This window comes from Cyprinus carpio, chromosome A6 (genome assembly GCF_018340385.1).
Source record: "Cyprinus carpio isolate SPL01 chromosome A6, ASM1834038v1, whole genome shotgun sequence".
Lineage (NCBI taxonomy): Eukaryota > Metazoa > Chordata > Actinopteri > Cypriniformes > Cyprinidae > Cyprinus > Cyprinus carpio.
This window is the reverse complement of record NC_056577.1, coordinates 32,586,111-32,598,362: the sequence shown is the minus strand read 5'-3', so window position 1 is coordinate 32,598,362 and position 12,252 is coordinate 32,586,111. Positions and strand designations below refer to the sequence as shown.

General features: G+C 36.9%; 1 protein-coding gene across 1 annotated transcript in view; it reads right to left on the bottom strand.

The window, feature by feature from the left end:
- LOC109079965 (cadherin-22-like) overlaps window positions 1–8,423 on the bottom strand; it is a 182,028-nt gene extending 173,605 nt beyond the window's left edge. Inside the window, exon 1 of the mRNA XM_042759078.1 lies at window positions 8,175–8,423. The gene's annotated coding sequence lies outside the window, so the exon portion shown is untranslated. The remainder of the gene's footprint in view (window positions 1–8,174) is intronic.
- Window positions 8,424–12,252: the final 3,829 nt, after the last annotated feature.

Below are 12,252 nucleotides of genomic sequence, written 5' to 3'. Positions count from 1 at the left end.
AATAAAAAAAAAAATAAAAAAAAAAAAAAAAATAAATAAATTATAATTTTTCATTTACTTAATACCCACTGTAATTTGATTATATTTTCTTAAATATAATATAATCATATATAAACCTGCAATTATGACAATAAATGTACAGTAAATACAGTAAAATAAAGACCACACATACAAAATCATAAATAAATATTAATTCATTTAAAAAAACTTTATTTTACTTTATTTTTTTTGTTTTATAATGATGAGAATTTCTGTGTAAAATATGTGCTTAATTGTGATATAAAATATAACTAAAATAATCTATATATTATATTATATATTATAAGGAAAGAACATTTTACTTCAAAATCTCACAATTACACAATAAATATACAAAGTAAATATAGTTAAATCATAAAAAACTAATATCAACACTTCAAAGATTTGCTTATCTATCTATCTATATCTGTGGTGATGTCTACTCTTTATATTTTTAATACTGTGTCTATATTTAAGGTTTGTTTTAAATATGAACCCTTTCTCTGATTTTTCAGTGTTTGGAAGTCATCATTATTCAGGTCTAGTTTTGGGTGCAAAAAAAATCCTGAATCAAACTGAAAGGCTGACTCATATTGCGAGTAACACGGTCATTATTTCACACCCCATCACCCGAGCTGAATAAAAACAGTATTCCGTGCATGATTTCATCTGAAGTTCACCTTGGTCCCGGGGTCAGTGGTGGACCGTACGATCGGGACCAGAAACGTCCGTCAGCGGATCTGATCAAAGCTTGCCTGAGATGGCAGGCCTCGTGTCAAATTCGTGATGTAGGGTCACCCGGCTTGACCAAACGGCCGCTTGTTCACAAAGTCAACACACATTCCCAGAGATTGGAAATCCGCGAGCTGCGCCGGGGCCGTCCGCAACAGCCATAATAAAATATGAATGGCACCAGTAATACTGCCGCGCTCTTGAAAGATAGAGGTGAACAACGGGCAATAACTCAACAAGATGAATCATTTTCAGGGAGCCGTTTGGAATTGAGGGCTTACTTTGATGGCAACCGCGAGTGAAGTACCGACAGGAAGTTCATCCTATCAATGGGTTACGCCTCTGAGTATCTGCGTGGACTGCAGTCTGGGCGGCTGAAGGAGACGTTCAGACTGAATCTCGATCATTTCGGAGGCTTACAGACCATCCGGTCCTGGACTGGGGAGAGGTTTGAGGTCTCTGAACATTACTAGGCAGGGAACGGCTTGTCCGAACAAATCCAGCACCGGTGGAGCCTGTGGAGATGGGTTATCATACACCTGACCCGCTCCAGCCCTCAAGTGACCACAGAGGAACAGAAACCTACATAATTCTGCAGCATTTTAAAATTTCAAACTGGATGGTGTGTGAAAGTTTTTAAGAGGAGAGAGAAAACTTAGAAGAAAAAGTCCCCAGTGAAGGGTTTCAGGTTTCAGTGATGGGACGTTCGTGAAAGATTTGTTTGTTTTGAACGAATCTTTAAAATGACTCGGGAACCATGAGTCATCTAAAGATAGATTCATTCATTTTGGGTTCTGTACAGGAAACAGAAATGATTTGTTTACCTCCAGAGTCATTCGTTCTTTTGTCACGTGATGTAACATCCGTATTAAGATACAGAAATTAGTTAATAATTCCCAACCTTCCTTACAAACAAGAGCGCAGGTTTTTTTTTTGTTGTTGTTGTTTGTTTGTTTTTTTTGTTTTTTACTCTTATGGTTAAATCATGCCTTTCTGGTCTCAAATTGTATTTTTTTTTTATGTCATACAGTTTGTAAATTTGTGAATTTTTGTCATGATGGTTCTTTGCCATAACACTGAATAACAATAAAGAGTTGGTTAATAGTTTAACTTTATCCGTATGGTGGAGAAAATCATTTTTGATAATTCCTAAATATAACATACAATAAATACAACATAATATTAGTATTACTGACTGTAAGATACTGACTCAGGAAGCGGTCACATGACAAAAGAACAAATGATTCAAACCCAAAGACTAACTTAAACTAACCAAGACTAACCTAGTAAACTAATCATTTCTGTTTCTTATAATTTGGCCTTGGCTGCATTAGTTTTATTTGAAATGTGGTCAACGTTTGCGTTGTAGTAGATGTGTTGGGGAACCTGGCTATTAACAGTTAATGTTTTTAATAATATTCAGCTGAAATGAACCAAATTGACTTGAAAAATTATTCATTAATTTTGCTAAACAAGATTTAAAGATCTCAAATCAGTAAAAAGATTTGATCTTCCATCACTAGCGGTTTCATCACAAACATGAAATGACATCCAAAATTCATTGTACTTTTCAAATATGATTTTTTTTTAAGGTGATTCAATGAGAAAAAGAAAATGCACAGTGAGACTTTCGATTTTATGATGACTCCTCTTGAAACGAGATCTCTTTCATATCTCATAAATATAAAGTTGGATATATAGCATATCCAACTTTATCCATTCTCACACAATATACTCACGTAAAGCGATCCATAATATATAGCAAATCTCAACTACTTGATTGTTTATTTTCTTGCAAAATGCATTATGCAATTATATTATCGTCCAGCTATATATAAGTTGGATGTATATAGTATATGCAGCATTCATAAAGCACTTGCACATAAAGTGATATATACTATATAGCAAATATCAACAACTTGATTGTTTGAATCACAAAATGTAACTACTGTATATTATCATCCAGCTCTAATCAGCTTAATGCGACGATAAGGCATGAAGATATTTAGATATTATAAACATTACCATCATGATTTTCTGTAAAGCTGCTTTTGAGACTTTGTGTATTGTGAAAAGTGCTATGCAAATACATTTGACTTGACTTGATGTTTCTTAGACAGCGCTGAGATTAAATGAAGAGCAAACAGAGTACTTTCCTGAAGTCTCTTGCTTCTCAGAGATCTGTCTGTGAAAAAGAGCCCAGAAATCTCACATGCATCTCCTCTAGAGTTTCAGAAAAGAGCTAAATGTTTCAAACTGTGCTCAGATTTGCCAAGATAGCAAATGCATGCAAAACTCATCAGACCAAATGATCCGAGCCATCCGCCATATCTACTATAAATCGCCATTTGCATCTAGTTTTATTTCTTCTTGTACAGAATTTTAGGAGAAACATCTGAGACAAAGTCAAGGGTTAAATGAAACATAAAATCTCCTGAGAAATGAAGGGCAACCTTTGAGCAACAATAAATGTCTTCAGGGACTCTAAAGCAATCACAGACAGCCTGTTTAGTGCTGGTTAATTACCATCGAAAATCGACTGCATTCCACTGAACGGCATGAAAATTAATTATTGTTAATGTACTTATTTATATATATATTGTTTGTGCATCTGCCAGGAAGCACTGCGGGCGACGTACGGACCATTGACAGAGCAACAAAGCAGAGCATCTCTCTCTCCAGAAAAACACATGCATGTCTGATGCAACTCATAAAAGAATCCGTGTGAGACATTCTTACATGTATTTACTGCCGTCTACTCTGACTCTGACAAATGCCAACTCATCCACCATAGCTAAATTACCATGGTAACATGCTACTGGATGACCAACATTAAGAAAAAACTATTAAACTAAAACGATTAAAAGGGAGTCAGTTTCACATTTGTTTTTACTTTTATGAATCCTCCTCCTGTCAGTCAAAACTGACAGATTTCACATCTATTAATGCATCATGCAACATTTACCATCACAAATTATAATATCTGCAACAACTGGGGTGAAAAGACTGTACAGAGAACAACTCATTTGCAACTATCTGCAAAAAAATACGGAAAGCACAATGACGCAAATAACATTTATGAATCGTTTTGCATTTCACTATATTTTCGTAAATCAGAACTTTAAGCTCAAAACATTTCCTTCATGGACCTTCTGCCGCTACATGCTAAACATCAATAATTTATCATGCACAATGTTTTGGGGGTTCTGTTGCATGCAACAACAACAACAACAACAAAAACCTTTTCCATATTCAAATAAAGACTCATTCTCTAGGATGCCGCTTTGAGTCACAGTAATACAGCCTGACAGAGTAATGACAGCAATTATTGAATTATTGTTGTGGTGCTCCAAAAAAAAAAACCTGCATTTGAAAAAGCCACTTGACCTGCATGTAATTACGGTCACCTGAAAAAACACACAGCTTTTCATTCCATTCCACTGCTGTATGCACGCTTCATTACTGACGGCAAATTTGGTACAAGGTGAAACACTGCGTTCATTCTAATAATACCTTCTTTATTTCAAAGGTATAAAGCCTTGTGGATAACATATTGAGAGTGAATTGAATGAAAAACGAGGTTTAAAAGCAAATATTCTCAAATCAACATTCCTTTGTGTTAATCCAGCCATTCTGATGCACGTGCTGTCTGTGCAAAACACGCTCTGCATCTAAAGCTTTTATAATGCAAACAAATAGCCAAACAGAAAATGAGCCATTGTGTTAGCAAACATTCAGGTCTTGCTACATTCTCATGTGGATTTGCAACTTTTCATGATCCCATCAACGTGTAAAATCAAATCTAGCCAGTTTTCTCATAAAATATTCTGAAATATTCTAAATTGTGTCACATTACAGGTGAAAAATGAGCCCTGGTGCCTCTAAACTACACGCGTGTGTGTGTGTGCGTGTGTGTGTGTGTGTGTGTACAGTATATCTGTATAAAGAGTGAATCAAGTGAAAAGTGTAAAAGTCTGACATCAATTGAAATTGAATTTGCTTGTATTTTGTATTTTTTTTGCAAAATAAATTTTTTTTTTTTTTTTTTTACAATAAATCACATTTTTTTATTAATTGTAGTTATATATTATTAAGAATTTGCATATAAATTATTATATTTTAGTACTCTGTAAGTTGCCTTTTTTTATTTATGCTGGGATGAACAAACCCAGATGATCACCAACATGCTTCGAGCTTAAATGCAAAAAAAAAAAAAAAAAAAACTCTATAATATAAATTAGTTTATTTCTTCAGGATCATAAAAGTTAGCATGTTTGCAGTTTTAAATGAAAAACCAAATCCCAGCTTTTTAATGTGATCTCAGACATTTTCTGAATCTGTCAAGGTGGCCTGTCATGGAAATACGTTTTGCTGAGCAAGACCAAATTAAGGGGAACGCTGGATGCAAATGCCATGTTGACTTTCAAAAAAAGCCTGTAGATATATAAAGATTTAATTAAGATTTAATTTATTTAACTTTATGAAAAGACAAAGCTGTTAACCAAACAATTCAGTTCTGCTGTGAGACTTAATCACATACATATCGCCCACTCTGCTTCACAACAACAGTGAGAAAGCAGCCGTTGTTTAACGGGCAACTGGGTGAAAAGCCCACACAGTCAGGAAGACAGCGAGGCCGGAAACACGGGGGGTCGCATTCATTTGGCATGAGCCGGATCTCGGAGCAGGTGTGGGATCGTAACACAGCAGATAATTTAAGCAAAGGTCTTCAGCAGAGGCACCTAAAGCAGGTGCAAAACTGCAGTGGCGCTCCCTGAACTCCACCACCAGACCGAGATCAATTAAACAGGCCTGATGGTCCTCCTTCCAGGAGTCATAAAACCTCTCTCATTTGTAACCCATATCTGTCATCTCTACCGCCCCTCAGGCAACATACATCAACTTCCCCCACCCTCGCAGTCCCGCTGCGCTAAGGTTTATACTCAGACTCAGTAAAAGGTAATCAATGTTGTCCGTGGCACATCGCTTCTTCCACACGATCTATCAAAGAGGGCCCCGAATCTGGGCCCTGAGTCTGAGGACCCAAAGGCGATGCGGCCAGTCGTGACATAAATCACAATGAATCTATAACACATTAGTTTATGTGAGTTCGCAGCATGTATGTGCTTGTATGGAAAAGCGCTGTTGACAGCCCACTGCGGTCACATTATGGGCGGCACAGAGATCGCATATCAACACAGCACTGTCAACAGCACTCAGCAAATGCATAGGAATGCAATGCCACTCATATATACAGCCACAGAGTGAAAGGTGAAAGCAGCCGATAATTAACATCCCTCTGTTTATAATTGCGGGCTGCATTAAAAATTAATGTGATAATTAAATGCAAGCTGGAATGCGCTGACGCAACTCAGGTTTCATTAGAGCCGGAAAATCCGAAGGGTGTGACGCTTTAAGGCATCTCTGGACATACATCAGTCACTTAATTGGATAATCTAAATCACTGATTGGATATCGAGTTCCAACACGGGCTCCAAGGGGCCCAGTGGGGAGCTGGGTAAATGACAACAATCAGTGAGAACAGAGCCAAGACGCTTGAGGATTAAACTGAGATCATGTCGGAACACAACGAGGGGCATCAGCCACCGGCTCATGAACGAACTTTCACACAGTGCCTCCCTTGCTACACTGAGTTTTTCCCACACACGTAGAAGACATGAAAGCCATGTGATCGCTCAGGAGACAAACCTTTAGAGATGTCGACTTATCGATGTAGATAAGTACCACACGGTCAAAGCTGCCTTGCTCTTCCTGGAAACTACAAGATAAAGAAAGCTTGTAAACATGCATTGGGGAATGTAGTTATTAAGCAATCCAAATGCATGCAAAATCAAATGCAGGAATCATGGATGCAAACATACTGTAGTCTGCAACTAACAGTGGGCACAAAGCATTGAGCAATGATGATCATAATTACCCATTCCATGCATCAGTGAGTCTATGCATAGTCAAGACGTGGCCAATCACTTACAGTGAGTCTATGCATCATAATTACCCATTCCATGCATCAGTGAGTCTATGCATTAGATGTCATGCATGCATTAACCAGACACAGGAAGTTAATTACTGACTAAATATAAATAGAAAGGGGTGTTCTCATTGTGATATTCATTAAACACTCAATTATCTACAAAAACAACCAAAGCATGACGAAATTCAGATAATCAAAGGCTGTACTGCTGTACTAAGTCAACTTACTGTTTTGCCGATATGCCGAAATGTCATTTTGGAGGGCTTCTAAACATCAGAAATCCTCTAACACACAAAGGAATCAACTTCCATTGAGTCAAACACATGAGATCATCACTTGTATATTACAGAAATCATACCTTCTTTAAATACTGAAGTGATTCTAAATAATGTTACACAAGCCTATAATATATGCACTAGTCAATACTAAGAAATACAGAAATTATTTTTTCAGAATATGCACATCTTGCTGGTTGAGATTTGTAGCCTTTTTAGGCAAAATGTTATTGACAACACTCAAAATGATCTACCAAGCCAATAAATCCCACCAATAATCAATTATTAAAATCTAAATGAGAAGATTGAAATTCTGATCAATAGGTGACACCTCAGTAGGACTCAAAGGAGCCAAGACTCCGTTCACTCAAGCACATCAAGACTGAAGTTCCCTTGATAATCCTACAACACACTGTTCAAGTTTCAGTACTGGCGTGATACTAAAATATTGCCAAGATGAGTTAGAGCGGTGGAAAAACACAGCCCATGGTCACTGTAAAATATGCATCATCAATAAAAAGAAACAGAGAAACTCTATTTCAGATACAGAGAATGCATCCAGGTTAAATGGGACAAGCTTAATCATCTCACAAAACTAAAAAACATATATCAAACCAACACAAACACAAATCAAAACATAGTACAATAATATTGGACATAAAAGGGTCCCACCTGTATTCACCCTATATATATATAATTGCATTCGTATATACAGTTGCAAAATACCAGCAAGTTGACACAGACACCATGTTTTGAATGAGCTGCCAAACTAATCCAATAAATCACTGCCATAATCAATCATTTCGGTCTCAGCGGATTTTGAAACTGAATCGTAGATGATATCTCAATAACACGTCAGCCGGTGTCTACAGAATATCTAGGCAACTCTTTTCAACTTTTCGTTCAGGTAAATACACGTATCGATAATATCTGAAAGCAAAAGATGCATTAAAGATGAACGGCTTATTGATTCAGACACAAACTACCGGCAACAAGTTGCGCGTAACCCTTCTATATATGATATCATCTGCCTTACAGACACATCTCCAGCCGTGTTACACATCTCAATAGATGTTCTACATAAGAATCTGAGAGTTGGACACATGCAGTGGCTATAAGTCTCTGTAAAAGCATAAGTTTATGGAGAGGAGCTTTACCTGAAGCGCAGTCTCACTGAAGCCTCGGCTGTGGATTTTACGCACTGTGTTGCGCGTAATTCGTGCTGCTCCTCAATAAGGGTACGATCCTCAATGCGGCGTTGTGTGAGCGCTGGGGACAGACGCGGTGCGATGCGATGCGATGCCTGCTCTGCTCTCCCCTCTGCGCGTGATGAGAGTCTCTTCTTTCTCCGGCGCGCGCGTCTGACAGCAGCGCGCAGCCTCATGCGGCGATGAGCAGAACTGACTGAATAAGAGCAGGGCTGAGAGTTCACGTACTACTGCTTGCACACTTGTGTTAACCCTCTAAGTATGCATTATGAAAGAAATGTTTCACTTGCTTTTCTTGCATAAAATGGATCGCATTCATATCTTTTATCGTCTTTTGCACATACCTTCTGTTTACTGTCAAGATGTTTATATTGCTGCATCTTGCACAAAACCAGAAGAAGAAAAAAACAAAAACAAAACTCTAAGAAAAAAACATCAATAATTATCTATTAGATTTTTTTTAATTGATGTCACAAAAAATAATGAATACAAACACGAACAGTCGTATACACTTATCATGCTACACACGATTCCAATAGAAGCAGCAATTATTTTTCACAGTTGTAAATTTGATTAGGTGCAAGTTTTATTTAGTCTTTCTACTTCATATTTTTATTTTTCAGCTCTCGATTTTTTCTTTTTTGTGTGCATGGTGTCAAATGCGAAAACAAAAAAAACAAGTATACAATTACACAACTTCTTACCAAAACTTTAAAAATAATAGGAAAAATAAATAAATAAATAAATCATACAGTTGCTTACTGAACTTTTGACCATTACTGGATTACTGATAGGAAGGTATACTACTCCTATTATATAGAAGTTATGGTAAAAGTAGTAAGACTCATATGCCAGTGTGCGGTTCCGAATTCAGCAAGTGTCATTAACATGTGCCATAACAACAATAATCCAGAATCAATTTAATGCCAGCGCCACCTGATGGAAACATGTAAAGTAATTTGTCAAAGTTAGCACTGCAAAGACACAAACCCGGGTCCTGGTTAGCATCCTCACCATGGATTTATAGATGAACGGTATGGACTATTAAAAAGATTTCCACAGCTTTTGGCCAGCATGGTCTGAAGGCGATCTGACCCAAATCTGGTGAAGATTCGATGAACGCAGCAGAAGAAGATCGAAAAAAACGGATTTGCGATATAATTCAATATGGCGGACATGCAACATACTCTATTGCAGATGAGCAAACACTCTAAAAAATGTTGCAAATTTAAAATATACATCTCCGTGATGTACCTGTGCTATTGGTGACATGACCAACACTGGATTTTGGACTGGTGTGGAGTTTCTCACACCTAATTAATACTTTGTTTGGGAGTTCACGTGCCACTAACTATTAAATTCACTCTTTCCGACATGATTTTAACACCACTAGCCTACTTTCCATGTGATCCATGGAAAATTTAAAGAAAATCTTGTATCTGTTGTTGCCAATAAATTTCAATAAGGAAAACAAAACAAATATAAAAATAATTCTATAAAAAAATATATGAAAAAAGATGGCTTACCTGATTAATAATGAGGATCCCAAAAAGAAAAAAAGATGGCTTACCTGATTAAGTTGGTGGTTCTCAACCTGGTTGGTGGACAACATGAACAAATACAAATAACCTAATAAATTACTAATGTAAACATGCATAATGAGGATGCTACAAATAAGTAGCAAATAAATAATGCAAATAAATAATAGAAAATAAATATGGAAGAATTTTTGTCTCCTTTTTAAAGTTGAAAAAGCTTATTTGCTGTCCTAGCCATGCACTTTATAATAGTTTAACACTTTATAATTTATAATAGATTTCCTTTTCCCCCCAACACGAGCATCACGGCATAAAAAGGCAAGCAGATATTGCTCGCAGTGGCATCATTTACTGTGTGTCAGGGGTTAAGTACCTAGCTGAGGAGGTCTTGATCAATATCTCACCTAGCGGTGAACCCACAGAGGCAGGCAGGCACTGAGTGAAAGGTGAAATGCTTTCAGTGCGTCACAGCCAGAAAAACCAACAACAGTCCCTTGAGATTTTATCTCGCACAATGTTCCTGTGTAGTCGAGTACTCGCTTTTAGAAATGCGGCAGAACCAACAGACCTTAGTTTGGGTAGCGAAGCTAGCGCCATATTCACAAAAAAAGAGGCTGTGAGGGACTGAAGTACAGTGTGTTTGATGGATTGTAATGTTGTTTAGCAGCATACAGACTGTTCAGCTGGTGAAAAAAAAAACTTTCAGTAGAAAAAACTCCATAAAGCGGTTTTGAAAGTTGTGAATTATGTGTCAAACGTCCCCTGAACAAACCGGAAAATAGATCTCATTGCGTCCGTCAGCCCCAGATAGCACAGGTACGTCTGCAAGATGTCTGTTAAAGATCGCTTCATCTGGAAAGCATCTGCTGTGTACAAACATCCATGTTTTACAAACATTCTAAATCATAACATCTTCAGGGCATCTTCTATTTGACATCTGATAGGAAACGTCCTATAGACGTATTGCAGATGAGCAAACACTCTTGCAGATGTAAAGGCAGACATCAAACAGACATCTCCGTGGTGTACAGTACGTGTGTTATCAGGGTATCTTGAGTAATCAGCTCTATATTTAATGAAAAGGGATGCAACCTGTTTTACAGAATTGAAAGTTTTTTTGCACGTAAACTCAACACGTAAACATGCAATGAAATTCTGTCATTAAAGAAATAGTTCATTCTGAAGTAAAAATACTGTCACGTCTATCATGATGGAGAACCGATCAAATTCAAACTTTGGATAGAAGTTTCAATATGCATAAGAACAACACTTTGAAAAAAAATCTCCTCATAACCTTCAAAAAATTTTACAAAATCTTAAAAAAATATCAATTTAATCATAAGGATTATCTACATGCCCAGAAAATATCTTCTTTTAATATTTCAAAATTTTAAGCAAATAAGAATTAAATGTCAGTCTATTCCTCACACATTGCCATTGTATGATTAGGAATTCAGCGCACAAGTCAGAGTTTCTCTTTTTGTGTTCTACAGGAATAAATAACAGACTACAGGCTTGGAACAACATGAGGGTGAGTAAATAATGACAGAATTTTCATTTTAGCATTAATAAATGTAGCAACATTGTTCAGTATGGGACTGTTTGTTCTGACTGACAACATTTGAGGAAATATAATTGCATATAGCTTTTCTTTCCTACTTAAAACCTCACATTTATTGAGGTACAGCCCTTTGACGTGTGACAACTAGCCCCGGTCCATCTCTGTATCTGGGGAAGTCTATAAATCTAATTATAGTACAGACACTAATCTAGTGTAAAAATCTCTTACCCGCAGATTGGTGGTGCTAGAGTGTCTCTCTCTCTCTCTCTCTCTCTCTCTCTCTCTCTCTCTCTCTCTCTCTCTCTCTCTCTCTCTCGACATCCTCCTCTATCGCTGAATGTTACAAGTTAGTTACAGCCCTGTTTTACCCATAACACACCTTGACTTACGGATGTGATTCATCCATCATTGTCTCACATGAATTTGCCTCTCTTATATTTTAACCCTCCCTTTCTCTGAAGCCCTAAACATCTTGTCTTAGGAATCGCTGACTAAAGAAATAGCTTTTGAATATTACATGTATATATTTTTGTTTGCAGGATGTTCTAGCAGTGGAGTCTGTAATCTCTCAAACTAAGTAGTGTTTATAAACCTGCGTAAACATGACCAGCAGAGAAAAACAAATAACTCTCACAGTGATCAGAGACACGTTCATCATGCGGTCAATGAACAGGCCACTGCAAAAGACTAAACAAATGCTTTAGCAATGAGGTGTCTAAATCTGTTTGTACTTGGGATTCACTCCACCAGAAAAATGTGGATGTAACAGTGTTGGGGAATGACTAAAATAGTGACGCTACTAACTATTTTTTAAGCAGCCTAACAGCAATTTAACAGTTTTTAAAAGTAATGTTTCCAGTATTTACTTTTTTCCAGTGTTGTTAATGTTAACTAAAACTAAAACTACTAAAATCATTTTTGTTATTTG